Genomic DNA, 6385 nt, shown 5'->3' with positions numbered 1-6385 from the left:
AGCCATTATATAAGGGGGAATGGAAATGGGGCGAGTACCCGGCTCCAGATCAATACAAAAATCAATATCCCTATCCGGTGGCATACCAGGAAGGTCTACAGGAAACACATCCAAAAACTCACGGACTATCGAAACAGACTCAATCGAAGGTACTTTGGAAGTATCATCCCTGAGATGTGCCAATAAAGCTAAACAACCCTTACTCACCATCCTCTTAGCACGACAAAAAAAAGATAATACGAACTGGAGTGGAATTATAGTCACCCTCCCCCACTAGCGAATCTGTCCCAGGCTTTGCCAATCTCACAGTTTTAGCATTACAATCTAGGATTGCAAAATTTGGAGAAAGTCAAGTCATACCCAGAATTACATCAAAATCAACCATCTCTAGAATAATCAAATCTACGTAAGTATTGCTCCCCACAAAAGTCACAAGGCAAGGCCTATACACCTTCTCAACTATCACAGACTCACCCACAGGAGTAGAGACACGAATAGGCATGTCAAGCAAATCACAATATAAATCAAGACCAGTAGCAAATGAGGAAGATACATATGAAAATGTGGGTCCAGGATCAAACAATACAGAAGCTATGCAATCACAGACCAAAAGATTACCTGTGATAATAGCATCAGATGTCTCTTCTTCAGACCTCCCGGGGAAAGCATAACAATGGGCCCTATCACCTGTCTGACCATTGCCCCTACCAAGCTGCGCTGCATTAGTTCCAACTTGCCCGTCACCCCGACTGAATTGGTGACCACCATTACCTTGGCCACCACGTCCTTCAGAATGGCGACCTCTACCATTACCACATCTACCTCTAACTACTAGGGGTCTGTAACTCTGTTTTGGACAATATTTCCTAATATGTCCCGCCTCTCCACATCTATAACTATTCCTGGAGTCAAGTATAGGTCTCTGTGAAAATGACGAAGTCTGGATGTAACCTCTAAACTCAAAAAAAGGCTGACTGGTCTGCGATGGACCCCCAGCTGAAGCCTGCAATGAGGACTGAATAGGACGGGTTGGGTAACCTCCTAACTCTGCCCTCTGGAGTAAGAACAACTAAACTCACCTCCCTTACGGAACGTCTTAAATTTTGACACCGTGGTGAAGTCGTCTGGCTTCACCCCTTCTACCTCTATCAAAAAATCAACCACTTCCTGAAAGGATTTTGCTGCAGCAGCTACTTGTAAGGCTGGAATCTGCAAATCTGACCTCAATCCTTTCACAAAGCGGCGAATCCTCTCTCGTAGACTGAACAAAGCTGAGTGGCATACCTGGATAGTGCACGAAACTTGGCCTCATAAGCAACAACAAACATCCTTCCTTGCTCTAGGCTCAGGAACTCATCTCTCCTCCTATCCCTCAAAGTCCGGGGTATATACTTCTCCATAAATAAGCTAGAAAATGATGCCAAAGTCATAGGTGGTGCCCTTGCTGGTTGACACTCAACATGCGACCGCCACCACATTTTGGCATCCCCCTAAAACTGGTAGGTCACAAACTCAACACCGAATCGCTCTACTATGTCCATCTTATGTAGCAGCTCATGACAATCAACCAGAAAATCATAGGCATCTGCAGATTCAGCACCCTTGAAGACTGGAGGTTTCAACTTTAAGAACTTAATGAAAAGTTCATGCTGATCACCTGTCATTATAGACCCTGTAGTCAATCGAGGAAACGTGCCTACTTCCATTGATGCATCCATGCGGGGAGCCACAACAGCTGCATGGTGTACTCCCTGAACCTGAGGTGCTGGTGCAGAAAACACTGGAGGTGTCTGGCCCTGATCAGATAACCCCCTAAGATAAGTAAGAACCTGATTAATCATCTCTGGGGTAGGCTGGGGTGGTACTTCCTTATCCTGAACCTGCTCATTTTCCCCTTCCTCACCCTCTCTCACTACCTCATCAGTCGGTGGAGGAGTCACTGCTCTATTCCTTGATGGACCAGGTGTTTGTCCTCTGCCTCTAGTAGGCGTCCTCCTGCGACCTCTACCGCGGCCTCTTGCCACTGCTCCTCCTCGAGTTACATCCCCAATGGTTGGCTCAGACGCACCCTTTCTTGCCGGTGTTGGTGTTGACACAGTTGTTTCTCTAGTTCTAACCATCTGCGAAATAGAGTGAGAATGTCAGATACCAATTTGTATCACCTAGATACCAATTGGATCCAAGTAATAGTACGGAAGAAAGAAAGAATGGAGTTTTCCTAAAGTCCTATAGCCTCTCGAAGAAAAGTAAAGGTGTCCCCATACCGTTCCTCAAGACTCTACTAGACTTGTCCTTGTGTAATGAGACCAACGAACCTAACGCTCTGATACCAAGTTTGTCACGACCCAAAATCAATCGTGAGTGGCACCCACACTTACCCCCGCTAGGTGGGCGAACCAACAAGTCTGAACCCCAACATATACAAATAGCTCAACTATAAATAACAAAAATAATGCGGAAGCTTCAAAAGTTATTAAGTAACCAATTTCAATAAGTTTCTAAAGTTTAATGCTTATTATCCCAAAAACTGATAGTTATCACGTCAAGGACACCTATTTTCAAATTACCAAGTCTAAGAGTGTTTAAGAAACCAAAATAAGCAAAAATATGGTCCATGTCCGCAATCCAAAGACGTGAATGAGAGAATCCAGCACGAGCTAGAATTAATAGCTCACCCTGAACTCTGATGTGCTGGAGACTGGCTAGAGTTGAGGGCGAGTCGAAGTCGATGGTACACTTGATGCACTCCACAAAAAAAAAAACAGAGAAGAAAATACAAGTAGGGGTCAGTACAATGAACACGTACTGAGTAGGTATCATCGGCCAACTCAAAATAGAGACCAATATATATTGAATAATAATATAAAATCAACTACAATACTTAACAGGTGGCAAGCAACAAACACATGAACCATAGACAACAACACCATAATAGGTACACCATCAATCACAACATCAAGCACCCCTATGAGGACGCATGCCTCCGTACCATACTCATTTGGAAAATTGGTTCTTTGAGATTAAGTATATTAAGTTACTTCAAGATTCCTTTTCTTTAATGTTATTGTGTCGGAACGTAACACTCCGATCCCATATATCGTGTCGGAACGTGACACTCCGATCTCATAATACCGTGTCGGAACATGACACTCCGATCCAATTATCTCATTATTTCATTTCATCAAGCCTTCTTTATTCAAGGCGTCATTTTAGTAGAGAGGGTTCAAGATTAGAAATTCAACAGTCTCATAATTTTAGGCCAACCACAAACCACACAATCAAAACATACAACCACACCATCAAGTACATAGGGGACTTTACAATATCACTCAATACATATCAATCGCTATTTAGAGTTCATCTATCAAATAGAAATAAACCATAACCTACCTCCACCGAAGAATCGAATTCAAGCAACTAGTCATTCAATGCCTTTCGTTATTGCCTTCGAACTTCTCCAATCTATCAAGTATATGTTAACTTGTAAGCTGATGAGTCTATAAACACTCAATTTTATTTTATGTCTAGCCTAGACCAAAAAACTCATCTAATTCTATAACCAATTTACTAAAGTTCAAACCAAAGGGTAAATCTTAGTTCCTCAAATTAGCATAACTTAATAGTATTCCACTAATACAACACACCTAATATCTAATTACATAATAGGATAACTTTAAGAAAAGAATCGAAAATTTACCCAACCTACATGGGAACCACACTTAACCTACATACATGAAACATGCAGGGTCTTACCATTAGTGTATCCTAATTTCCCACTAACATTAACAATTGAAGCCACTGGTCACGAGACCAGTGGCACACATGCATTAATTCTCTTTTCCTAATCTTTAGTAGTAATCCATTTGCAGATTGTCCCTTAGTTCATAATATAACATTAACAATTGAAGCCACTGGTCACGAGACCAGTGACACACATGCATTAATCCTCTTTTTCCTCAAGTAGCAATTCATTTGCAGGTTTGTCCCTTAATTCATTCTCTATCAAACAATATATATATATATATATATATATATATATATAATACATTAACCTTAATCACTTTCCAATACAATTAAATAATATTAACGAGAATTAATACCCACCAAACTATTATTCATTGTTTATAAAATAAATTTTAGAATTGGGTGAAGTTCTTACCTCTTTCCTATCGGTCTTTATCCACGGCGCCGACAACAAAAGAAAACAAGAGTCTTGAACAGTTTGTGGTATCCCCAAGAAAATATTAACCCTACTTATTATATGACTAATCATAAAAATGGTAAAAATAAGCTACTATTAATTTTTATGTTATCTTCTTTAACCACAAAGTATATTAATTATTAAAACTACCCCACTAATTTTATAATTATAATTACGAATAGTCCAAATATCCACTTAGAATATATCGGAAAGTATTTTATGAAACATAAGGTTTTAACACACGAAACGACCCAAAAGGGTCGTTACTACATGCATTACTAATGCTTGCGTTACTAATACACTCTATTTGGTATTATTTCTATACAGGCTACCAAACGACCCCTTAGTGATTTGATGCAAATATATTGGAATTACAAGTTTTTTTTTAAAAAAAATTAGACATTATTTGTTTAGTTTTTTATATCTATCCTTTTGCTTGCTCTGATACCAAATTGAACTGAGTGAATGTCTTCTTTAAAGTTTAAATTATTAAAGAAAGCGTATATATTTATTTATTTAAATCATACTATTAGGTACTACTGCAATTAAAACTAATTCTTTACTAAACTAAACTTGAAAAATAAAGTAATTAAAGATACATTTGACTGTTGCTTTGTCATTATGTGTGAAATTAATATCATGAAAAATATTCACCTATTCAGACATAGGACAAAAAGACTTAAATGCAATAGATCATCGTATATCTTCTCAAAATATAGAGGAATTACTTATTGTGAACACCTAATTTTTTACCAAAATATAATATATTTTACACCAATTTAAAAAGAGTTATATTTAAAATAAAATAAAATAAAATAAAAATAAATTATAAATTAATAAAAATTATAAGATCAATTATAATTTAATAATAATAGAAAAATTGATAAATAGAAGTTGGGAATTTAAGTTATATGTTAGTTATATCTAGTCTAAAAATAATAATAATATAGAAAATATTATGAAAAAGTATAGAAACAGAAGAGAAAAGAGGAGTCCTAAAAATTTCAAATTTGTTTTACCTTATCCTAATTACTCCCAACTTCCTAACTTATTTTCCTAAAAAATCTCAACCCATCTATTTTTTTTACTTCTTTTGCACGATTTTTTTAAGTTTAAACGATTTTTTTCATTTATTTTTGTTTTGTTAATTTGCTATTATTATTATTTATTTATTTTATATCCTTTAAACCCAATTTTCTCAACTAATTTTTAAATTTAATCCTAATCCTACTACACTATGTTCCATTAAATTAGCACCAAATTCTCACCCAAAAAATATTACATAACTCCACGTTCAGTTGAAAAAAATATATACAGAGAGATATAGAGATATACAGAGACAGATTGAAATACAGAGGAAAAAAAAAGCAAAAACAAAAGCAAAGAGAAAAAAAGTGAAATTTTCTTTTGAGAATTAGGAGAGGGTTAGAGGTTTTGATCGTGATTCCATATTTGGTGGATAACAACTTGTTTTTGTGGTATCTATTTTCGCAGCGAGCTAACTATAAATTCTCGCGTGATTTAAATAATATTACTTGTATGAAAATTTGATTCCAATAGTATGAAATTCTTCAAATCGCATGTATTATATAAATTATTGTTACGTCATTATTATTATTATTATGTTTTTAGATACACTTTGTAACTTATATCTTTCATGATATTGAATTTTTAAATTTGAATAGATTTGTATATCTTTCCGTCTAGTTTTTCACTTTAGAAGAATTTGTTGAATTTATTGTAGACTTGTTAGATTAGGACATGAAAATAATTAATAAATGATTTATAAAAAATATTTCAGTAAAATTGTTAATTAAAAGGAAAAATAAATTTCATCTAGAGATTCATGATAAAGTAGTGATAATTATTTATTATTATTATTATTATAATTATTGATAATAATAATAATAATAATAAACTAATAATTATAATAAAAAAAAAGTTTGAAAAATAATATAAAGAGAACAAGAGAATTGTCACGACCCAAAACCGAGCCGCGACTGGCACCCACACTTACCCTCCTATGTGAGCGAACCAACCAATCTAAATCCTAACATTTCAGTTTAATATCAACAGAAAGTAATGCGGAAGACTTAAACTCATTAATAGAAACCAAATTCAATAACTTCTAAAATTCAACATCTATTATTCCCCAAAATCTGGAAGTCATCACCACAAGAACAT

This window comes from Solanum pennellii, chromosome 5 (genome assembly GCF_001406875.1).
Source record: "Solanum pennellii chromosome 5, SPENNV200".
Lineage (NCBI taxonomy): Eukaryota > Viridiplantae > Streptophyta > Magnoliopsida > Solanales > Solanaceae > Solanum > Solanum pennellii.
The sequence above is the reverse complement of the archived record's forward strand: the minus strand, read 5'-3'. Positions refer to the sequence as shown.